Here is a 25,545-nt window from a genome sequence, read left to right as displayed (position 1 = left end):
ATGATTGGTTCATTGGATTTACTGTCAGTCCCTAGTAAAGTGCACCAGGAGTGCCAGGGCTTGTGAATGCCAATACTGCTAGTGGGCCTGCAGCGCTGATTGCGCCACCCACAGAAGCAGCCTTAAAATGTGTCTAGGGTCTGCCATTGCAGAACCTGCGTGCAGTCTGGTACTGTCATGCTGGCTGGGCAAGTGCACACACTTGCCAGCCCCTAAACCTTCCCTTAACTTCATATTAGTCACCCCTATGGTAGGCCTGAGGGCAGGGTGCATTGTAAGTATAAGGTAGAACATGCCCTGATGTGTGTGGCATGTTCTAATAGTGAATTACTGCCAAATTCGTTTTTCACTATTGTAAGGCTACCAGTTCCCTTCTAGGCCAGATGGGCTGCTGGAATTATTACACTCTATAAACCCAGCAGGCTCAGGGAACATGGTAGAACTTCATGTTTAGTATGCCTGAACTCAGAATAATAAAATACTTCTTTTAGTAAAGTTTATTTTAATATCCTGTGTTTGCAAATGCTACTTTTAGAAAGCTAGCATTTGCTTGTCTAACTATTTCAGCCCGCCTCTGCTTTTGTGTGTATCTGACTGTCTGGGTTGTGTGAGTGACAGGGCTGGGAGTTGACAGGTTGTGAATAGCAGGATGACACCTTAGTGGGTGGTGGGAGTTTCCCCTGAATGATGCATCAGGCTGTGCTCTGCCCCCACAATGCTGGCTCCGCCCTCCTGGGGAGCGACTGATGACTCAGCCTGCACCTGGCCCAGGAAGGACCGAAGCTTGTCAACAGAGTGCTCAGGCTGCCCCTGTCTTCACAATGCCGGCTCCGCCCCCCTGGGGAGCGGCTTGATGTGCCTGCCCTCACACTGAATGCAGAAGCAGAAGTACCCACCACAGGTGCTCAGGAGCTGAGAGCAGTTATGCAGTTATGCCCCCCTGGCCAGTGAGAACAAAAGAAACTGTGTATAAAAGTAGGAGCCCTGCTCCTTGTAAATTAGAATCCTGTTTTACCACAAAGAACCTCTGCCCGAATAGAAGGAGAAGAAGACGCTGGAAGGACTGGCCTGCTGCTTGCCTTGCTGAGGAAGGAGAGGAGAAGACTTTTTGAAAGACTTTGCAGACTTGTGCTTTAAACATTCTCCAAGGGCTTGATTGAGCAAGCTCCCTGAACGGAACCCCAGGACTAGTGGGTTCTTGGTGCCTTTGCTCGTCTCTGAACGCCGAGCCGTGTGTGCCTCCCGCCGGAGTAAGACTGCGCCCCTCATCGCCCCCTCCTAGGGCTGTGGCACTCGGGAGCTCGCCTGCCTCTTCACCCTTGAGAGCCTCGCTCCGATCGGAGTCGCTCTCTGTCCCTGGGTCAGGCTGCCTGCTCCTCTGCCACTGTCTGTTACTGGAGCGCGTTGAAGCGCTCTCGCCCCTCCCGCCGGAATTCCCTGGGAGATTGTGATCTCCGCCGAGACTGCAGCCTGCACGGACCGTGCCCTGCCGCCTCCGCTTCACTGCCCCCCAAGTGAGTACAGGCCGCGCCGCCCCCTTTGTGGAGACCCCCGTACCGTCGTACTGAGGGTCGAGGGCCGCGCCTGCCTGTGTGCTCACCCCCGCTGACGATCGAGATCCAAAGGTGCCACCCTGAACGGGACGAGTCGCACTGCCCGTGCACGACTCGCCCTCAAGAAAATTGAAGCCGTCGGAAAAGCTCCCCACCGGGCTAGGGGCCCGCAACGTTTGTTTTCCCCTTTGTCCGTTGCTGTTCCTGCCTACAAGTGACAGAGGTACTGTAACTATCCCCCCGCGGTGCGAGCCGTTCCTTTAACCAGACTCGCACCACTCTGCTCTGTGTGCCTGCCTGCAGCGCCTCTCCGCGAGCGCGCTCCAGCCCCTCCCGCTGGAATCCTCTAACAGTCGGGAAGCCGAGGCTGCAAGCTGAGCCCCGGCCAGAGTGACTGGGGCTGCGCTGGGTTCTTCGTCCTCTCACCCTCCTTGGCTGCTCTGAGGCCGGCGCTCTCCCCCGAGTGGGTCCCGCAGACCAGGGGGGGCCGTACGCTCCCAGAGACCCGGCCGGGCCGAACGCGCCCCACGCGAGAAGCGTGAGACTTGGCAGGGGGTCGGGATTTCACCAGACCGAGACACCGCAAAGCGCTACAGAGTGCAGGACCGAGTCCCTAAGGTCCTAGAGGGGTGGAAAAGTGCACAAAACAACCAAGGAACTGAGACAACTGTGCAGGAGTGAAAAGAGACTGAAAGAGAAACATTTAAACTACAACAAAGAACTGTTGGTGGAACAATTGAAAGAGAAGCTTGCCTATTTACAATCTGTGGTGATACAAAAATGTTATTTGGTCTTGTGATAAGTCTGACCTAAGAGATATATATATTTTACATAAAGAAGCGTATTTTTATATACTCACAGCTTGGTGTCCATTTGTGGGGGGATTGGTGTATTTTACTGTGTGTGTGACTACAAATGCTTAACTGACTAACGCCTGGAGAATAGCCTTGGCTGCTCACGCCACGCACCTAGAGGGTGAGCAAGGGTCATTCTAAGGGGTCATCCTTCACCCTGACTTAGAGGAGAGGGTCCCTGCTTGTCACAAGTGCATACTTGCGCCAACCAGAGACCCCCAATTCTAACACCCATCAACGAAGTCAGGATAATTATCAGGATAGGTACGGAAGGTTGCGAGGGTCTCGGGAGCCCTGTGCTCACGCGGCCATCTTGGTTGCGTACGAAGCTCCTCCTCCGTCTTCTTTTTTTTTAATAGAAATTATTTCACATTGTTACTGGATCGGCATTGCTAAAAACTTATAAGGTCCCATAGGCAAGACCTATTGGCTATGCCAATGCTTGTTATTGATTGAGTACAATGAGCAGCAGCACTTTTGATTACGTCCTGAAGAAAGCCGCAAACACTTCTTTGAAGGGTTAATAAGCTGAAACATGTTGACCTCCTATTAACACTAACAGTGCATATATTTTTCTACCACAGTGCCCTGTTTTTAATCGTGGCCCAAGGGAGTACAAATAATGGAAACCATATACCCTTTACCAAGTTTTAACTTTCATTCTGCTGCCCTCACTACCCTGAGCTCATTATTGTGGTATTTAGTATACCTTTCTCTATAACAAAACATGCCTGAACTCCTCCCTCTCAGTGAGGGGGTTGTACCCCGTACCGTGACTAGGTATAACTGTGCGAGGAGATTCCGAATGAGGAAGCATGGTAACTATGGTGGGTGAGGGAAATCCTCCTTTTAAAGGGATATTTCATCTTAGGTAGGTCTTAATTTGCAACAGTAATCCTCATAGACCCAAGGGTTTCTTGATTGTGGTAGAAATACATTTTTACACCTTCATTGTATGTTTAAGCACAGACCATTGCTTGAAATGTTGTGATCAATGTAGGAAAAATACTCTGTGCACCGAGAAAATGTGTTAAAATAACGGAAATTTGATAATCGCAGTTAAACCTTCTCAAACCTGGATTTATCTAGAAGAGAAGTCTGTTAATTCTAGCAGATTTTTGATACCACAAGGTATAAGAAATTAGGGGATCTTTATCTCATATCTTTATCAGTAAATTATCTGAACTTATTTAATATAAATGTTTGCAAGTATTATTTCTAAAGATAAAGGAAGGTCAATATTTGTCTTTTTAAAACGAACCCCAGTGCATATGACTACAATAACCACTTCTCTCAAATCAATATTGTGCTTGGTTTAGTGAGAAAGCTAAATGATCTAGGAGAAACCAGGAACTGGCGTCAGTATTGTTCTTAGGAAGCTTTAAGTTAGAGAGTGACATTTTTTTTAGAATGCCCCAAAAATTGTGATAAAGATATTTCAATATGTTTGACAAAAAGAATAGGTACATTTCATGACAATATTGAAATGGGAAATAAAATAACAGAAACAAATATTTACACCAGATGACAAAAATATTAGAGACTAAATTTCAGCAATATCCCAAGTATATTGGGAAACGTTTTTCTTTCTACCAGCCTAGCAGGGCTCTACGTTCTGCTTCATTAGCCAAAGCGGATGTGCCGGTCATTAAACGCTCCAGAACTGGAGGCCGGGCTTTTCGTTACCTGGCCTCGCGGGTCTGGAATGAGCTCCCTTTGGCTTTAAGAAGGACAAGCAATCTTCTTGTTTTCAGAAAGGAATTAAAGACCTGGCTCTTTTCTGTATAGGGTTTTTTCTTTTTTTGGTTTCCTTTTCTTCTTTCAGCTTTTAGTTGTTATGTTTGTTACTCTGCATAAGTTTCCTTCGCTAAAGCGCGGGGATGCTCCTTTGGAGTAGCCGCGCGCTATAGAAGAAATAAATAACATAACATAACATAACAATATAGGAAATACTGAGGTTCATGTATTAATAATCCATTTGGTAAAAGTGGTTGATTGTGGAGTCAGCACACTACTGTGTCTGCGATTGCTTTTAAATAAAGGCATTTTTAATGCACCCCATTTTACTTTCAGATTCACAAATGTCCCCTTGGGTTACTACATCCTGTTACTGTTTTTCAGCCCACGTATGTTTCAAAGCTTAATACATACCTTAAGGATGTATTACGTATTCAGAAGGGACACTATTAACATTCCCCTTCCAAATTCTGAATTGTTAAATGGGCTTAGTACATTTCAAAAAGGGGTTTAGCATTTGCAAACTCTATGAATTACCGAACCAGGGGATTTTTGAACAATAAAACCCTTGGTACATGAGGCAATTTTTCTCAATTCCCTCCAAATTAAGTTTGCTAATAATGTTAGTTGAATGATAACCTGTGCACATACCTATTTTGTGATAGTGTTGCTTCAGATCAAATAAAAATCATCACACTTAACTCTTACACAATACTTAAAGACAGAATTTCTGACATCCAGCTTTAATGTTTTGTTAAGTATATTTGCAAATGTTGTCACTTAAACAGGAAAGCATCTAAATCGGTCTCTGGACATAAATTGGATGTAATCATGATCTTTAGATACATTTTCTGAGTTTTAGGACCAATGTGTGTCTTCTGGGTTTACTCTAAACCACTATAATAAACATATTCAATCCTTTTAGATTTGATCTTTTTTTTTTTTTTTGTAAAACAATTTTTATTGCAGAGTTCAATGCAAGTTATACAACATATTTGCAAGGAGTTTTTGCGGGACCTTAAATTCCTTCGCTCTTTCCAGTCATTGCGTACACAGCCTTACAACCCGCATCCCGGAGGCCGGGCGGCGTCTTTAGCATTAAGAACACTCTCCTAATCGCTTGGTGCAGTCGTTCCCAGCGGTCCACCGCTCTCTGCTTTTAACTTTTCTCAACATTCTCCCCCCCATCTTCCGGCAGATGGTTGCTGAGCCCTCTGTTATAACTGGGTTATTTCACCCTCACCCCCTCCCCCCCCCCCTGGTGTCTGCGCCTGCGCCTGGTGTTACTATACTCAATTGTGTTGGTAGTCTCAGGAGTCTGAAGTCGATTATTGGGTGTGTGTGTCCGGTGTTAGTGCTGGGACTGGAACCGCCTCCCCTGGGGCCCCTAGGTCTACAGCTTCCTCCTCCTCTGCACTCTCCACTGCACTGTCCCTGAGAGCTTGGACCAGGATTTCCCACGCTAGTGCTGCTTCCTGGGCTTTCTCATCCGACTTACGTCGGGCCAGTTGGTACCTAATTGTGCTCTCTGCTGCAGCCCATTTCAGAAATTCGTTCAGCCATTTCCGGTGCATTGGCGCTGCCTTTGATTTCCACCCCTTGGTGAGCTCCCTCCTTGCAATAAGTAGGCCCATGTCTATAAATTTACTTGATAGTTTGGTTTTGCGTGTGTGTGGAAACCAGTGTAAGAGTGCAACCACACTGTCATATTGCAATTCCCTATCTGTTACCTCGTTCAGGGTGTCACGCACTTCCCTCCAGTATTCTTGCAACTGTGGACAGCCTCTCAGCATGTGTAATAAGTCAGTACCTAGTAGCGCAGATCTGGGGCATGCTGCGTCCTCTGCGCCAAAGTATTGTGCTATTTTATTCGGGGTGAGGTAGGCCCTATGGAGAATGTAAAGATGTATCAGTTGGAAGCGGGCGTTTCTGGTGCTTTTCCTGGCTCTCTGAACCAATTGGGACCACGTTGTATCTGGGATTTCTTTCTGTAGGTCAGTCTCCCACTGTGTTTTGAGGCCCGTAAGAGGTTGCATATTCTCCGTGTGCATTCTGGAGTAAAGACACGTAACTGCCTTGAAAGTCCCTGCTGCCATCATCGTGTATTGGCACGCCGGTGATGTTTTGGGTTCAACTAGTCCCTCCCCCCAGTGTGCCTGTATAGCCCTCACCACAGCCGCGTGTAGTAAATAGTCTCCTCTCGGGAGATCGTATTGCTCCTGCAGAGTCTGGTATGGTGTCAGCACCCCGTCGGTATAAAGGTCTCCCACCATCTGTAGACCAGCCTCCTCCCAAATTTGGAGGTTCGACCAGTCTCCACCATGTGGTAGCGCTGTTATCATACCTATTGGGATTTCGGGCGCATACGGGTGCCCAGGACCGGCTCGTTTTTGCATGCGGTTCCAACATAGCCTCAGCGTCCGTTCTTCATGGGACAGCCCTCCGAGTATTAGTCTCTGCTGTAGAGCTATATACGCCAGCACGTGGCGGGGGGTGCCAGCGTCTCCTCTTGTTCCGGGCCCCGATATACCCTTGCCACCTCCTGCGTGAAGAACTGCAGTTGTGCTGCCAGGTAATAGAGCTCGAAGTCAGGGACCGCCAATCTTCCCTCGTTTTTCGGGCGAGTCAGAGTCGCCAATGCTATTCTCCGCCTGCCTGTTCCCCACAGGAAGGACACTATTCGAGACTTTAGGCGTTTAAAAATTTCTCCTGGTATCCATATAGGAAGGGTCCTAAAAAAGTACAACAATCCTGGGAGGGCGATCATTTTGAGTAGGGATACCCGGCCCGCCATGGATAGAGGGAGGGTAGCCCAGAAGGTCATGTTGCCCTGCAACGCTCGGATACATCTACCAATATTACCGTCCAATAGGTCTGCGGGCTCGTGGTAGATATATACCCCGAGATAGTGCAGACAGTTAGGTTCCCAGCGTAGGTCGAGGCTGGTCGATGGACACTTCTCCGCCTTCCGGAGGGGAAAGAGGCAAGTTTTCGCCCAGTTCACGTTTAAGCCTGAGATGCCCCCGAATCTCGCCAGTAGGTCCTCCGCACCCTCCACCGCCTCTTCGGCATTATCTAAGAATAGCAGAAGATCGTCTGCGTACAATGATATATAGTGGTGGGTTCCTCCAACCTCTAACCCGCGGTAAGAATCACCTCTTCTAGCCAGTGTCGCTAACGGCTCCATCGCAAGAGCAAATAATAGGGGAGAAAGTGCGCACCCTTGTCTAGTTCCCCTGTTCACCTCATATCGATCCGATATTAAAGCCCCCACTCTCACCCTAGGGCCTGCCGATGCATAGAGCACCTTCGTCCATTGTATGTAACCTTCGCCTAGGCCAAAACTTTGCATCACCTTGTACAGGTAGTCCCACTCTAGGCTATCGAAAGCCTTTTCTATGTCGACCGACAGCACCATAGGGGCTCTTGCGGTCGGCGGAGGATCCGCTATTAGCCTAAGCAGCCTACGAATGTTGTGTGACGTGTTCCTAGTAGGAATGAAGCCCGATTGGTCTCTATGGATCAGATCCTGCATATGGGCTACCAGTCTAGTGGCTAGGACTGTGCTTAAGATTTTATAGTCCGTCGTCAGCATTGATAACGGTCGGTACGAAGCCGGATCTGTGCTATCTCTACGCGGTTTTCTCAGGGGAATCATGATCGCCTCGCGCATCGATTGGAGTAACTCGCCCTTCTCCTTGGCCTCATTATATATTATTTGTAGTCTTGGGGCTAGTAAATCTATATATTTCCCGTAAAACTCGATAGGCAGCCCGTCCATTCCAGGTGTTTTATTACGCGCCATTCTCTTTATGGCCCCTCTAATTTCCGTGAGGCCGATCGGGCCCCCGATGGCTTCAGTGTGTTCCTTCTCTAGTTGAGGCAGCTGGATCTCGGTTAACAGGCTTCTATCGCCTCGGTTCGATTCTCCAAGCCCCTCCCATACAGCCTTTCGTAATACGCTCTAAAGCAATTCAATATGTCCGGTTAGGTGTTGTACACCTCTCCACCCAATCCTTTCAGGGATAGTATCGGGGTATTGCCCCTACTGGGGTTGGCCAGCCAGGCTAGGAGTACCCCTGTCTTATCCCCCTCAGCAAGAGCTTTAGTCAAATAAGTTTTGTAATCAAAGCTACGTAGGCGCTCTACCTCCACCACCACCGCCTCTCACGCTGTACATACCCTATCTTGTAGTTCGGGGCGGTTGGGTCGTGATTTCTCTGCATCTCTCAATTTCCGTTCAGCCTTGTCTAAATCGTCTACGAGTGTCCGCCGTGCACCCGCAAATTTCCCTATACAGTGTCCCCTTACCACTACCTTGAGTGCATCCCATTCTGTTGCCCTGGAGGAGGCAGTCTCCTCATTCTCTGCAAAGTATTGGGAGATTCTGTCTTCTAAGGCTGCGCTGAACGGCGGGTCATCCAGCGTGTCTGGTCGGAGCCGCCACGTCGGGATCAGCGTAATCCCGTTCATCCAAGCTAGTGTGAGGAGTAAGGGGTTGTGATCTGATATCGTGCGTGCTAGATATTCAGTTCGGGCAACCATCGGTAATACCGGCTGGGAGCACAGGAATGCATCTATGCGGACGTGGAGGTCGTGCACGCTGGAGTAGAAGGAATAGTCCCTCTCTGCTGGGTGTTGCACTCGCCATACGTCTGTCAGGTCCCACTTCTCTTGCCAGTTTGATCTGTGTTTCGCCAATCTGTGTACTGGGGAAGCCTGCAGTGGTGGGTGTGATCTATCTAAGGTGGTGTCCTCGATAGAGTTGAAGTCCCCCCCCATCAGTACCGGTCCAGTGAAATAGGTAGCTAACAGCCTGGATAGTTTAGTGAAATATGATGCTTGCTCAGCGTTCGGTGCATAAATGCTGCAGAGTGCTATATGGCGACCTCTGAGCAAGCCTTCGACTGCCACAAATCGCCCATCTGGGTCTACAGTGTGCCTAGTGACCTGGAAGGGGACCCCGGCCCGAATCCAAATTAGTACTCCCCTGGCAAATGCTGAATACGTGGTGTAGAACAGGTGACCCCTCCACCTCCTTTGCAGTGCAACCCCTTCTTTTTTAGTTAAATGAGTCTCCTGCAGAAAGGCAATGTGAACCCCTCTGCGGACAAGGTAGGAATGAATTGTGTTCCTCTTTGTCATTGAATTCAGACCCTGCACATTCCAGGACACACATTTTAACGACCCCACACTATCCATTATCCCGGTGTGGTCGGTCTAGGGCCACTTCCAACAGCGGCCAGACGCCAGGTATGACACCATCCCCACCCGTCCCCAACAACCTCGCTCCCACCCCTCTCTGAGCTCCGTTCCCTCCCAGCTCAGTCCCTCGCCCCTCCCCCATATCATGCCCTGAGTTACCCCAACTTCTCTAGGCTCCCCCCCCTAGAACAGGACCTAACTGCAAAAGAGTTACCCCCATCCAAACAAGTGAGCAACGTGCTCTCAAAACTTCTTACTCCGCAGTCTGTACTGCGGCGGCCTTATGGGCCTCTGGGCGCGTGTACTAGCTTCTGCTACGATCAGTTGCCTCCCTGTTCCCCCGCCCCTCAATATGCATCCAGACTCACGTTAGTCCAGTTTTTACGGCTGCCTGCTCAAGTGGTCGCGCGCGCCATACTAGCTAGACTTTCGCAGCCAGTCCCCCCATGTCCTTGTTTCAGCTGCCGAAGATTTCTTCTGCGGTTTGTGGTGTGACTTTCGGACCCCTTGTGCTGTCCACTTCTGATAGTTCAGTTTCCGAGACCGTTCTCAATTGCTCCGAGACCGATTCTCTCTCCAGCGGCGTCGATGCCACGCCCGAGACCTCCTTCACCGCTTGCAGCGCCGCTTTCCGTTCCTCTTCTGTCTGAGATTCCGTCGTTTTTTTCCGGTGTTGTCCACGTTTCCGGAGTCTCTTGGATCGTCGCACCGAGCTCTGCTGGAACTCCTCCTCAGCTCTGAAGCGGGCCCCATCCGTCCCAGCCTTGTAAGTGTCCCACCAGGACCATGCCTCCGCTGATGTTGTGAAGAATAAAGCTTTCCCATCTACTAATATTCGGAGCCTTGCCGGGAATAAAAGCGAGTACTGCAGTCCCTCCGTGCGCAGTTCTTTTTTAATGGACAGGAACGAGGCACGTAGTTTTTGAGTTTCGAAGGTGTAATCTGGGAACAGCGTGACTTTACAGTTATCTACCTGGAAGGGCCCCGCCTCCCTTGCTCGTTGCAAAAGCCAGTCTCTGTCTCTGTAGTGGAGCAGTTTAATCACCACCGGTCGTGGGGGTAGACCCGGTTTCGGGGGCCTGGCTGGTACACGGTGTGCCCGCTCTAATGTGAAGAAGGGGGATAGGCCCTCCGGGGCCACCACTGTGGGCAGCCAGTTGTCTAAGTAACCCATCACGTCCGTCCCTTCTTTTTTCTCCGGAAGGCCCACTAAGCGTACATTGTTCCGACGACTGCGATTTTCAGCGCCCTCCGCCCTCCTCTCTAGTGCTTGGATGCGGTCCAGGGCTTCCGTGAGCCTCCCTTCCAATGCTTTATGTCCCGGCACAATGTCTTTCAGAGTGATCTCCGCTTTCCCATGGTCAGCCCTCAGGAGCCCCAGGCCGGTCGATACCTGAGCAATGTCCCGGTGTAGAGCGTCCTTCGTGGCTGCAATAGCTTCGAGGATCTTGTCTTGCATCAGTTGTAACTCCGATTGGGGCTGCTGTGCGTCCTCTGAAGCCTCTGTGGTCGGGCCCCCATCTCCTTTTGGTCCCCGCGGTTTCCCCATCACGCCTCTGACGTACCAGCTGACCCTGCCTGGGCAGTCTGAGGTAGGTAGTTCACTCAGCAGATGGCCGGTTCGTATTCCTAGGTAGGAGTAGGCGCCGTCCAGGTAGTGGCGTCTCGCGTTCTGCGTGGTCGGGGCCCCCCTGTTGGCGGTGGTTGTCGGGCTTCAGGGGCCTAGTCGCTGTGGCGGTGCGTTCCTCCCTCAGGGTAGCAGTAGGGGTGTCCGTGGCCGCTCTCCCCAGTGATGAAGCCCAGCTGTGTTCAGGTCCTTGTCTTCTCTCGGGTCGGGCTCTCTGAGCAGTCGCCTGGGACACTTTTCCGTTAGACGGCTTCGCTCTGCGGTCGTTTGCTTCTCCGGCTGCTGCACTGGGCCTCCGATCGCTCACCCGCACGCTCTGGGGGGAGCAGACCCCAATGCCAGGGAGTCGAGTTGTCGCTCCGGGATCGGAGCAGTTGCACCTCGTTGCCGCCTGTTGCCAAGGCTCCACACTGGCCTGTTGTAGGAGCGCCAGTCAGATGTCACATCCCCGTTGTTTGGAGGCCCCGAGGTCCGGGTCCGGGTGCAATGTTTCTGGGAGTGGTGGGGCTCTCGCTCGCCAGCGCTCCCCACTCCCGATGTACCGCCCCCGTCGTTCAGCGATGGGCAGAGCGCACCTCAGCACCGATGCAGGGCCCCGACTCCCGCTCCGGCAGCCCCCGGGATTGGAATAGGTGAGTGCACCCGCAGGGCAGCCGGGCCCATATCTGGGGCACACAGCTCCGCTCCCGGTTGAGTAGTGTCCTGCTGAGGATGTCCGGGTCCCCTACCAGCCTCCTCAGAGTCGAGGCAGTCGGCTCCCCGGGCAAGCCCCGCGCGCCTTCCCCGCTTCTCTCTCACCTTTGGAGCCCCCAGCAGCCGTCCGGTGCTACCATCCCTGCACCTCGGCAGTCCCGCGGCGAAGACCTGCTGACGTCGCGGGCTCTCCGGTCTTCTTGCCGCTTGCCCGAGGCGCCGCGCTCACTGCTCCTCCAAGCGCCGGTGTGCCATCTCCAGGGGGGCTGTAGGCCCTAAAGCCGGGGCGTAAATTTTCGGGTCTCACTGGGCCGGAACCCCTCCAGGCCGTCCGGGCCCCGCACCGGCGCCCTCAAGGTCCGTCGCCGTCGGGGTGTCTCTCGGATGCAATCCCTCACTCACTGGTCCGTAGGCTCCGCACAGTGGGGCTCCAGGTCACAGCCGACGACAGTCTGCAGTCCTCAGCCGCCTCCACGTCTCCATTTTGTGCTCCATCTTCCCGGGCACTCCGCGGCCAGTAGCGCTCGTTGTGGCTGTTCTGCCGGCTAGCCACTCGATCGGAGCAGGCACAGATGGTAAACGTGGGATCGACCCGATATTCACGGGGATCCCACGTCTGGTTCCGGATTTAATACGGATAAGCGGGCCGAGGGTCGGGAGCCTCACTAGGCTGCGTCCGCTCTCATCGGCTGCTAGCCACGCCCCCTTTAGATTTGATCTATTTGTACTGGTTTCTATTGCAGACAATAATCTAGATTTAAACCAAGGATTAATTCTACCCATGGCTTTTAAAATTTATTTTCCATTGATCTCTTTTAGTGTTATTGCAAATAAAACTGTAATAGAACTGATCTGAGAGATGGACCTTCAAGTATTATGCCTAGTCACTTTATTGAACAAACTATGGAGTTAAAATCTGAGTGGATTAGATCCACAAGCATTGCCTGACCACTGTATTTTACATCAATAGATTACTAATCAGCACATTTTCTCTAAGTACAATTCACTCATCTTCAATTTTTCGTGGAGCTCGTGCTGGGTCTGTTTGAACTCTTTTAAAATATGACATTTAAATGTCCAAAAGTTCAGGAACTCTAGTTTCAAGCCTGGTCAAACCTTAATGAATGCTATACCTAAAAATGCCCTTCTGTTCCTACATATTATTGTACCATGATTCAGAAATGGCATGTTTTTCCTTTCGGAGGTAAAATTCTAAACATATTTATTGTTGTTGCCATCTGAAACATTATCACTAATTGAGAAGATAACAACAAGTGGTCCTGTGATGCTTGCTGGAATGGGAAGTGTTTAATCAAAAGGTGGATTGAATTCAAGTTTAGGTGACAATTTTACAAAAGTGTATGGATTTTATATATATTTAAAATTGCTGATCTCCAAAACGGCCTAAATCAATAAATGTAATTGAAATTCAAGTTTATCATTTGAATCCTATTGTTGGAAAAGATGTGATTTTGAACCCCATGAGGCGGTTCCTTTCCTGAAATATTCAGGTTGGAATCATGAGGCAAATAATGATGAGGAGGTTAAACTATTCAAATGTTCATTGTTCAATATATTTCTCTTAGTATTTTAGTGTGCAGACATTATTGCTTAAGGAAAATAATTAATTTTGTTTTTCTATATGTAGGAAGCATTACATTAATGAAATTTCTGTATCTCACTTTCTTTCTTTCCTTTCCTGTTCTTTATACACATGAAATGTTCATTGTTCAATGCATTTCTCTTAGTATTTTAGTGTGCAGACTGTATTGCTTAAGGAAAATAACTAGATGTTTTTCTATATGTAGGACGTATTACATTAATGAAATCACTGTATCTCACCTTCTTTCTTTCCTTTTCTGTTCTTTATGAACGTTTCTATTGTTGAACTTTAAAGATTGCCCGAAATTAAGAATTGTGCTCTACACAACTTTGCTGTGTTACAGTATGTTGATTTTTATGTACAACTTTTGTCTCTTATGTGTATGGCAACTGATGTTTTGTTTTGCTTTAATAATCAGCTTATGTTTATTAGCTTTTATTATTCAATAAAATGTTTCAAACACAAGAAATGGTAGTTGATATGTATTTACAAGTGCAGCATTTTTATTGAGTGGGCAGTTTCAAAGTGGCCAAAAATATGGTCTGTGGGATGATGGAAACCACATTGGCATCAGCAGGGAGAGGATTGGGCAGGTGATTGGGGGTATATGTAAGGTTGGAAGTAGGGGGAACAACCATGTACATTGTGTGGACTGTGACTCATGGAGAGATTGTGAGGTATACTATGCTACCCTGTAAATGAACCCCCTAGTGAATATTATCAACAAGCTTTATTCGGTTTTATAAAAGAAAACCATAAAAGTCGTACATAAAATGATAAAACATCTTCCAAGTTACAGATTGACAAATATAATATGTCCAAGTTAATGAAAACACAAGAAACAAATTTATGAATTACAGTACAGAAGTTAATTGCAGCTTGACCTGAGTCTAACAGCGACCCGTAAAAAGTAAAGCGTATGCAAAACAGTGTCATTAGAGAGGAGTGGTAAAAAGATAAAAGCTGGTCTCACCCTCCTAAAACCCGTTTTTTTGAGAATGGGAATAATGAAACTTTCTAGGGACAGCATAAAAACTACAAAACATTATAAAGTGCATCATGTCCTGGGGAGACTCACTGTTGCAGCCACAGGGCATGAGGCACTGGCCTCTGTGGGAGCCACAAGGGTGTGCCTAGGGGTAATGGAAGAGGTTGAGCCAAAACCGGGTCAATAGAAAACAATCATGGATGCTTTTAAGCCCTAAAAGACAAGGTTCGGTGGTTGGTACAGTTTTTAACACAATGTACTCACGCACACTAGGCTTATACAGCTCATTTCCCTCTCTATCACAGCAGCTCATTCTTTAAAAAACTGAAAGGGCCCATCACAGGAAAGAGTTTGCAGCACATTGCACTGCCCCTACCCCATGTGGCCCATGTGGCCCCATATCTCACTCCCATAACCAACCTTTGAGATATATATATATATACATATATTTATTTTTTGCAGAGTTTTATATAGCGCGAACTTTAACCGAACCGGGTACCATAGCGCTTTACATAGCACCAGTAACATTACATGTGGACGCTCATTAATTTTGTTAGTCACGGGGAGATTAAGCGATTTGCCAAGAATCACAGGAGGTTTAGCGACATTTCCGAGACTCGAACCTGGTTCCCCAGGTCCGGGGTCGAGCGCCCTAGCCATTAGGCCAACTCCTCTTCCCCAAAATTGTCTTCATATGTCTTCAAAAGAGCCCCTATTGGCTTCCCTCCCACTCTGCTGGCAAAGTTAAAAACAGCTGCAAAAGCTTTCACTAGCCCCCCTTTCTTCCAAGTAAGCAAAGGCTACCAACTCAAGGAATCGTCAAACACAACTCCCAGATAGGAGAAAACATTGGTCTTCGGTATTGACGAAAGTCCGAATTTAAAAGTGAACTGCTTAGCTTTACGAGGTCCCACCTGCGTAATGAACGACTTGGAATGATTAAACGAAAGTTCTAAGTCCTTCATAAAAAGGGCAAAAGAATTCAGAAGAATTTGTAGGCACCTAGCTGTCCTCGCCCAAGGACTGCGTCGTTTGCATATAGGAGGACTGGCAGGCTACGCTTTCCTACCTGGGGACAATCTACATTTGTGACCAAGAGGGCCTTCTCTAAGGAATTAATATATAGTTTAAAAAGAAAGGATGCTAAAATGCACCCCTGACACACCCCTCTCTTGATGTCAAGCTGACTGGACACTTTCAGATCCTTTGAATAACGGGCAATCACAGTGAAGATCCCTCAGAAATAAAATGATGTTACTGTTAATGCCAATGAAGGACATCAACTGCCACAGCTTGGACCTATTGACCCAGTGGAATGCTGAGGACAGGTCCATGAAGGCTAGGTATATGGGGCTGGAAGGAGCCATAGTGTGTTTGTTCAGAACCATGTACAGGACCTGGGTGAAAGCCGTATTGGATAGCGGATAAAAAGTTGTTTTCATCAACCCATGATACAAGTGTGTCAAGTACCATGTGGCCCACCACCTTCACCACAGAGTCCAGAAGAGAAATGGGCCTATAACAATAGGTACTGTAATGATCTCCCTACCGGGACTATAATCGATAAAGCAAAAGAATCTGGGTGGACAACCTGGACTGCAGCATTGATAACATCTGTGAGGACAGGCACCCAGGTTTGTATGTGGGCGATGTAGAGATATGGCGGGATCCCATCTGGCGCGGGGGCCTTGTTATTAGACAGACCCAGAATACCGGCTCTCACCTCTTGCGTGGTGAAAATAAGTTCTGACTTGCCTTCCACCCTTTCTTGCCCCTCAGTTGGAGGGGTATCCGACTGGAAGATACCCTCGAAATGATGTACTCAATTGTCCTCAGTGATATGGACTTCTAGTAAATTAGCATTATTTCCATATAGAAATGGGCTGTTAATAAAGCCCCTGAACTTTGAGCTATTACGCAGTGTACTAGCCTCCACTAAATCGATCCAGGCCTCCATCTTCAGGACAGACTCGCGAGTTGCTAGAGCAGCCTTATATGCTCTTCGTGACCTTTGAGCGCCACCCGGTCTCGGGGCTTAACACCCAAGTCCTGTCTCAGGTTCCTGGAACCCTGGGAGCACGCCGAACCATCGTGGACCTGGTGCTTACAGCCCCCACCCAGGCCCGTAGTAACTTCCTTATGACAGTAGACATGGATCCAAATGCACCAATGATGTCCGGAGCACTTGCCTCATCATCGAGACAGGTTGCAAACTTGCTGCGACACTGAGTTAAAATGGACTCGTGGAGTAGCTCTGGGACAATACACCCCCACTTTACACTCCTTCCCGCTTCCACCACTTTTAAGGGGGCCACCAGCCCCCCCACACACCTTGGTATGTCCGAGTGTTCCGGTCTAGCCTGTTTAGACACAAATGGGGTTGTGGTCACTACATTCACTCGCCTGCACAGAAAAATCAATAACCAGAGAATAAGGGGGTAGATACAAAGGTGAAATCAATAAAGGTCTCACACCCTCTTCCAATAAAGGTGGGAGTAATGTCTGTTTTCCCTGGAGGCAGCTTTTTCATTACAGATGTTGAATCAAATTCAAGCAAGATGGAGTTAAGCTCAATACCCTGGGGAGTATGTTCCATGTGTAAGCCTGCTTGTCGTGCACAACCCATAGCTTCCACTTCTCTTTGCCTGATGTCCCCACAGATGAGTGTTAAAATCCCCTGTTAGAAAAATGTAGTGATAACTCTGACCTTTCAAGATGCTATCTTGAAGTACAGACCCCAGCAGAGTTATATAGCCCTCATCCAGGTGTGCAACTCCCGCGTTGTTAAAGTTTACGAGAAGTAGCTTGCTCTTTCCACTGGACAACAACATTACATGTAAATTGGGAGAGACGTTAAGTGAGGTAGCAGAGATGCCAAGGACCGCTAGAGAAACAAATGTGATAAGCCCCCTTGGCTCTCCCTGACCTGGATGGTGTTGCTGGAATCAAGAGGGTTTTATAGCCATCCAGGTGATAATTATCGTCTACAGCCCAAGTTTCCTGGAGGCATATCACATCAAAACTCTTAACAAGGGCCAACCATTTGGTGTTCTCAATCTCAATCTCCAGCCCCGCGATATTCCAAGAAAGAAATTTACACCGTCCATTCAAACTCGATACCTGTTCTGGGGGCGATACATTACCCTCGGATGCGGGTTCCACAAGGCCCCATAGAACCACACATCGTCAATCGCAATCTTCCAATGAGCTCAGAGGAGTAAACCTATTTGCGGTGCTTACCCCTATCATCCCCTCTGCACAACCCCAATAGCCCACCTCTTGGAGCCGCTCGCTCTGGGACAGTAGTTGGTAATAATTGGGTCTGTAGAAGTGTCGAGATTGCTGAGTTCCAACACCTGTAGTTAGACTGGGCAACCAGGCTTAAGATTCGGTTTACCATGACTGGATTGTTAAAATTAATGATAATACAGTCCCCCAGACAGGATTTGTTGGCGCTACCAACCCACTGTGTCCGGCCCACCATGAAAATTTGGTTTTCCACCCTAAGCCCTGGGGCAATGTTGGAATTGAGCCAGTGCACCACCTTATTGTTCAGCTGGTAAAAGTCTTCCTTGGTCCCAGGGTTGAGGCATGGTAATCACACGACAACAAGCGTAGTGGACTCTGATAGGAGATGAACAGAGCCCAATCTAGGATAATAGTTATTCTAGTCCCCGGGGGGCATGGCATCCAGCCCTTCCCACCTATAATTGGAACTGTACAATCTGCCCACTTTGAAACCCTGAGATTGCAGAGACTGAAAAGATACTGAGTTCTGGGTGAACCCCCACCCCCATCCAGTTGGCTGAACGGTCTTTAGGGTCAGTCCTGGGCATAATAGGTGGCGTTGTATCTCCTACCATGTGACTAGGCTGCTTCGTGATAGACACTGCTCTGTCTCCTGCCCTCGTGCCACTGCCACTGGGACTGGAAATGGTGGTTGAGATCATAGGCCTTGTAGGAGGGATAATTGTGGAGAGAAGGGCACGGTCCCCTTGCAAGGAGGCGATCAGTGCAGACAGGTTTCTTTCCAGTGCAGAAAGTCGGAGTAGGATGGGGTCCAATTTAGTTCCAAGTACTGACAGCAAGGCTGCTTTGAGCATGTCTAATGAAATGGCATCCAGGTTAGGCACTACTGGGTGGACTGCTGAAGATGACTACGATCCAATGTTCTTTTTGCGTTTACAAGGGCCCCCAACTGAGGGGCGCTTCCTCTTAGCGCCTCCTGGGCCCCACCCATTGCCAGGGGTCATGTCAGGGGCTGACCTAAAAATTGGCGACTGGGCACCGACCCTTGTGACAACAACTGGTGTAAGGGGACGATACCCCCAGCCTGGTCTTGAGGCATATCTTGAGGTATGTCCACCAAGCCTACTTGAGGGTACTGAGTATGGGAACCAGCATATGGAGAAACAGAAGAAACCCCTAGGGAAGGGTGGAAAGGTGAGCAAGATAATTGTCTAATAGCCAGTGAAATCTCCTGGTCCAGAACCCCAGCAGCATGCTGCAAAAAAGCATCCTATCTATGACTTTTATGTTTTTTTCCATTTATAAAACCGAATAAAGTTTGTTGAATCCCCTAGTGTTTAGAAGAAACATAGATTAGACAGTACTGGACCTTAAAGTAAGCCTTTTCTGCCTGCTATTTCTGCATTTGGTGAGCCAAGTCTACACAGGAAGTAACTTGATTGGTATGAAATAAAATCTTAGGTATCGCTATCTCCTTATTATACCTTTAGGGCCCGATGTAGGTAATCTCAATTTACCTATTCTTAAATACCAAATTTTACCGATTCGGTATTTAAGAATCGGTAAATATGATGTAGGTAAAAAATAGGTCAAATTTACCGATTCGGTAATATTCCTTATTACCGAATCGGTAATACCGATTCGGTAATGAGGAATACCTTCCCATTCATTCCTATGGGCCTGGAATGAATAGGAAGCCATTCACTATTACCGATTCGGTAAATACCGAATCGGTAAAGCGGGAGCTTATTCAAGGGTGGCAGGGTGTCACATTGACACCCTGTTACACCCCTGAATCGTGCATGTGTGCACATGTGGCACACATACATGCCCTAAGGGCATGTATGTTTGCCACATGGCACTTTGAAAAAAGCAAATAATTGCTTTTTTAAAGGTATTCGGTATTTACCACCAACTTGTAGTTGGTGGTAAATAGAGAATCCTTAAAGCAAAAATGCACTCACTTAAGTGCTACCTACATAGGTTTTAAGAAATCGGAATTTTACCGATTCCTTAGATTAACGAATCGGTAAATTACCGAATCCTTATTTACAGCCTCCTACTTTGGAAAGGGCTAAATACTGGTCTTTAACGGAAAATTCACTGATTTTTTACCGTTACCGACCGGTATTTAGCTACCTACATCTGGCCCTTAGTCTCTTATCGGTAAACACTTTGAGTGCTTGGAAACTGGCTTTGTTAAAGTAGCGAGAGCTTTAAAAAAATCCTTGTGAATCCCCCCCCCCACACCCAACAAGGTGTTCACTGATTTGGGCAGCCACAAACCTCACTCATTTATTAGTGGCTTCGCCTCTTTGCCAAAATATTGTGGTTGAGAACTCTCTATTCAAGGTCTGGGCAGCTTGCACTCAGTGGCATTTCCATGATAAGAACAGTCCCGGTCTCACCATCACAGACAGTGACATCCACTAAAAAACAAGATGGCATCTATAAAACCAGGAGATTTGTTGTGTTTCTTAATTCTCAGCCTACCCTTGTGACAAATTGTGTTCTCAAGATCAATCTCTTCGTTTTGAACAGTTACAGGTATAGTTTAAATCAAACAAAACATTTGAAGTAAGTTTGTGATAGAAAAACAGGATTGTAACCTTGGGTAGTCTTAGATGCATACTTCGTATCATCCCACTTGTACCATACAGCAAGCGGCAGCTAAACCACCACCCGACTGATTGGCTATTTTACACGAGGCCTTTGAACACTGCATGTACACGCTGCGGCTGCCAGCTGCATCCCGTTTATGTTCTCTGCCGTGTTTCGTTAACCAGAAGCGCGAAGAGAGGCTACAATGATTTATTCGTTCTTCAAAAAACGAACGTGGAGCATTGAAATTTCAAATGAATATATGAATCTTTTACTTTAAGTTCTTTGACTCTAAGTTCCCTGACTGATTGTAACAAAATGTAAATTTGAGCTAGGACAAGTGGATACTGTCCTTATAGAATCCCTTTGGGATCGTAAAGAAGTGCCACTCTCAGCGCGACTTCCTGCAAATTCGTTTTTCTACTGCCCTGCACTGAAAAACTAGGAAAGAATACATCAAAGATGGCATTATGAACTTTGGCACTTTATCTTATATAGCGATCCTAATTTAACAAATTTTCCTAATTATGTTACTTTCCCCCGTAGACAAAACATTGATCCACAGTTTTCATCTCATCCCGACTGGTAAGTGAGTCTTAACATGCTTTCTAGTGTTGCGAGTGTTGAGGTGAATGCATCTAAGGTAGTTGGGTTCTTTCGTGGTAGGAGGGTTGGCGTGCCGGATGCTGGTGAAGCTGCAGTTCCGGCAGGAGAAGTGTTCTTGGGTGCGTTTCGGGGCAGCCAGGCAGCAGGTGCATGATCGTTCAGCGTTGAGTGCGTGGAGGGAGCTGATTTAGTAGCAGAGACGGGCGTCGTAGCGTTCACAGGGGCCAGGTGTTCTGGCTCTGGGTGCGGTCCAGGCGGAGACGCCATAAGAAGGGGAGGTGGAAGGGAGGAGCAGCTGGGTGGTGGGGGCAGATGAATGGGCGAGCGAGGGCGCGGGGGCGCAGCAGCGGGAAAACGGGAGAGGAACGGCGAGGGTACAGAAGGCAGAAAGGGCACAGAAATAGCACAAGAGGAAAAGGAGGAATGGGAAGGAAAACAACTAACAATCCAACAAAATGCAATACAAAATACACTGTGAGAAGGCAGAAGGGCACTGGGCAAAGAAGTAGCGCAAGAGGCAACAGGGGGAATGAAACAAACAAAATAAACAATTCAACAAGCAATACAATTACACAAAGTAACCTACCACTGGTCACCAGGGATGGGGCGCAGGTGGTAGCCTGCAGGTGGAGGAGGGCCCAAACTCGCGTCCAAGACAGCTGCAGCGAGCTGGGAGACACGGACAGACAGGTGGTGCTGTTGTGGCGTGGGGAGCCACCTGCCTGTGAAAGGTTCAAGGGTCGTTCTCCTCACCGTGCAGCAGCAGCCATAAGAAGGGAAGATGGGAGGGAGGGGCATCTGGGAGGTGGGGGCGCATGAATGGGCAAGCGGGGGGTTGGAGCCGCAGGGGGCGCAGCGGCGGGAAAACGGGGAACGGCGAGGGTACAGAAGGCAAAAAGGACACAGAAATGGCACAAGAGGAAAAGGAGGGATGAAAGGAAAACAACTAACAATCCAACAAAATGCAATACAAAATACACTAAGGCGAAGTGTAGCGAGCGGGGGGCAGGGCCGCAGGGGACGCAGTGGCTGGGAAACCACAGGAGGAACGGTGAGAAGACAGAAGGGCACAGGGCACAGAAGTAGCGCAAGAGGCAACAGGGGGAATGAATAAAACAAAATAAACAATACAACAAGCAATACAATTACACAAAGCAACCTTCCACTGGCCATCAGGGATGAGGCATAGGTGGTAGCCTGCGGGTGGAGGAGGGCCTTGAACTCGTGTCCGAGGCAACAGCAGTGAGCTGGGAGACACGGGCAGACAGGTGGTGCTGTTGCAGTGTGGGGAGCGACCTCCCTGTGACAGGAAACCTATTGTCCTACCTTCCCCTGCTCGGCCATGGCCCAGCAGCAGGAGGGCAGAATTGTGTCTGGCATCGGCAGCAGACCTAGGTTGCTGTTAGGCTCTGTAACGTCGGTCCCGGAAGCAGGGAGGGTTCCCCGGATGAGATCTCCTGTGATTGGAATCATACCTTCAACACCGGATATGGTGTTGTTGTATGATTCCACAGGTTTGATACCAAACATTCCCAGGTTCGTTCCAGTCAGTTTCGAGATGGTCATCGCGTGATGACTCTTGGCCTCTCTATTTCAGGATGGCTTTCCACTTACAAAGCCTGGAGAATGGACTCCAGGGTGTGTAGGGGTGTCCCGCTCATGCAGGGGCACCCTCACACTTAAAACCGAGCACCCTGCCTATGGGGCTGAAAAGGCCTGCCAGAGGAGTGACTTATAGGATCTAAGTGCAGTGGAGAGAGATATAAGGAGCTTATATCTCTAGTGAAAGGTGCAAACACCAACTCACACAGTCTGCAATGGCAGGCTTGTAGTCAGTATTTAGAGGGACACTCATGGGTGGCATAATACATGCTTCAGCCCAGGGAGGAACCCTGGTGCACCTATGCCCCAGGTACTTCAGTGCCATATACTAGGGGCTTACACGGGTGCACCAGTAACCAAACAGGAATGTACAAAGGTACTTGCCACAGCCAATTTAGGGAAGAAAGAATAGAGGCTAGGGTACTGGTTAGCAGGATCCCAGCCAGACTAGTCAGAAACAGTATAACACCGGGCAAAAAGGGAAGGGAGCCATAGAAGCAGATCCTACTTTGTTACACCGCTGCAGACAGCCTTTTTTCGAGTGTCACCATCCACAATTTATGGTGTTTGTTGGAGCAGAGGCTGTGCCTCTCACTCTCTGAGGAGGACTCCCATGAACTTTGGAAAGACCATGGCAGTTCCCTCCAGGAGGTCAGGTTGAATGAATGAATGAATACACACTTGTATAACGCATGGCTACCCAAGGGCATCCCAGCGCTTCTTGTGACACCTTATCATTCACCACTGCTCAAGGAAAGATAAACGTCTTCAACTGCTTCCTGAACCTAAGATAGTTATGTTTAAGACGAATATGGTCCGGAAGCTGGTTCCAAAACTTGGCCGCGTTGTAGGGGAACCGTCGACCTCCCGTCCGTGACTGTTTAATCCTAGGGACTGCAAGAAGTTGTTTATTGTTAGATCTAAGAGTCCGATTGGTGCGATATAATTGCACCAAGGACTGAATCAAAAAGGTTGAAATTCAGTTATTTCAAGTTCCTACACCACTGGCACTGGACGCCGGAGTGGGTCTATAAAGCACATATGGCAGAGGACTCCAAGTCCTGGAGGTGCTGAATGTGTGGTTCACTGGCCTGTGACATTTTGCATTTCCTGTGGGACTGTATAGTACTTTTGTGCTACTGGGGCTCAGTTTGGGATACCTTGATGACCAACCTAGGGGTGACACCAAAATTAATGACCCGTCTGACCTTGCTTCACAAAATGTCAATATTCCCAGATTTAACCCACCATGGTAAGAGTTGGCTGGCTACGGCCTTCGTAGAGGCAAAGGTGGAATTTTACACCATTGGTCATCCACCACACTACCGTCTCATAGTACATGGCTCTTTGACATGCACAGCATGGCCACTTACAAAAGACCTATGTGTAAGCTGAAAGACCAACTGCAGAAGTTTGGGGACCCTTCCTACATCGGTAGCAGTATACGCTGACACCAATCGGCCTGGTTCCGTCCTCTGTGCCTGCCCCTTGATTACTTTGGGGGTGGGAGTTGGCTTCTTGAGGGGCTGCCAGGTGGCCTGGCTCCCTGACTTTTCACTCCTGTTCCCATGTCCCTTCCCCTCGTGTTCCCCCTCGTCCTCCTTCCCTAATCATCTGCGGGATCTTCTGGGCCGTATCACCTCTATTTCGAAGGGTTATGCTATTTGTTTTTCCTGTTCTCAATGCATTCTAACAAGTTCCAATTTACACAGTATCTTGGACTCTGCTTCATAGATGATCTTTCATACCTGTTGATTGTATATGGAAAATCAATAAAGAATTGAGATATTTAAAAAAGGCCTCTCAAGTTTTTGAAAACTAATTAGCATACTGATGACCTTACAGGGAGTGATGTCACTTAACATTTGACTTTGACTATGTAAAAGGAAGAGACATTACTGAATTTATAGATATGATGAGAACACATGTAAAGTGATACAAGTAACAACCAAGTCTCACTAAAATAGACATTCACATCAGCATTGTATTGAACTGTAACATTTGCAGTGCTCAAGGTGAAATATGAGAAAGGTTTTGCCACCAAAATGTGGACGGGGAGTCTGCTCTGTGCAGAAAGTTAGGGCGATGCTACTCAGCACACAGCAGATGTCATGTGTGAAGTTCTAGTTCATCTCCATAGTTTTGAAGACTGAGCCAGGTTTGAGTCAGACTTCAGCACAACCTCTAAATGTGTGAGTGTCACTCGTGATGAGTGAGGCTTGAGTGCTCTGATGTATGCACGTCTGAACTAATGTCATTGTTGTGTCACCCAAGGCATCTTGCATGACAATGCTGCAATGAGTTGATGCACTCACTAATAAACGGTGCATTGATGGCGAGCGTACTATGATATAGGGGCCTATGTGAAGGAGAACAATATTTTCGAGTAGTGAAATGCCCCTCCCCTGTTCTTCAGACGAGAAACACCCACACATTTTTATGATTCAATGCACGCTGTGAGAAATCTTTGGATCATTATTGATTGCTCTATGATCTTAGGAGTTAATTGTTTCAAAGACATATCGCTTTATTTTTGTGTGATTGAATCTCTGTTGAAAGATGGAGGTGGTTACTGTAAAAACAACAAAGCCTGGAAGAAAACCACCGCTGAGCGTCATGAGGGCGCTTGGTTTTAATAGTTTTGTAAGGGGCAACTTTGTCGCAGGCGGATAACAGCCATTCTTCGAGATGGACAGCCTGGTCAGCCACCGAGATAGAAGATGGTATTATCCGCTACAGAGGTTGTGTGCCTGCTGCAGGGATTGTGTGTGTGTACAGACCTTGGGCGTGCGATATAGGAGGCCTGTCAAGCAGTTTCTCAATGCTTGTTTCCCATAACACCCATGTCTGTGTCTTTATAGGAGCCAATGCTTGTTTACCATAACACCCATGTCTGTATCTTTACAGGAGCCAATGCTTGTTTCCCATAACACCCATGTCTGTGTTTTTACAGGAGCCAATGCTTATTTCCCATAACACCCACGTCTTTACAGGAGCCAATGCTTGTTTCCCATAACACCCATGTCTGAGTCTTTACAGGTGCCAATGATTGTTTCGCCTAACACCCATGTCTGTGTCTTAACAGGCTCCAATGCTTGTTTCCGATAACATCCATGTCTGTGTGTTTACAGGAGCCAATGCTTGTTTCCCATAACACCCATGTCTGTGTCTTTATAGGAGCCAATGCTTGTTTACCATAACACCCATGTCTGTGTCTTTACAGGAGC

General features: G+C 48.1%; 1 protein-coding gene and 1 long non-coding RNA gene across 3 annotated transcripts in view; one reads left to right on the top strand and one right to left on the bottom strand.

Moving 5' to 3' along the window:
• The window catches only part of LOC144752581 (uncharacterized), a 730,065-nt gene that overhangs the window by 139,020 nt on the left and 565,500 nt on the right, over nucleotides 1-25,545 (bottom strand). The gene's annotated exons all lie outside the window — the stretch shown is intronic.
• Nucleotides 1-25,545, top strand: part of LOC144752462 (uncharacterized) — a 109,697-nt gene that overhangs the window by 83,621 nt on the left and 531 nt on the right. For both annotated transcript variants that reach the window (XR_013594117.1, XR_013594124.1), the window contains one exon: nucleotides 20,657-20,695. This is a non-coding gene — a long non-coding RNA (uncharacterized LOC144752462). The remainder of the gene's footprint in view (nucleotides 1-20,656; nucleotides 20,696-25,545) is intronic.

Source organism: Lissotriton helveticus, chromosome 1_1 (genome assembly GCF_964261635.1).
Source record: "Lissotriton helveticus chromosome 1_1, aLisHel1.1, whole genome shotgun sequence".
Lineage (NCBI taxonomy): Eukaryota > Metazoa > Chordata > Amphibia > Caudata > Salamandridae > Lissotriton > Lissotriton helveticus.
This window is presented reverse-complemented; position numbering and strand designations above follow the sequence as displayed.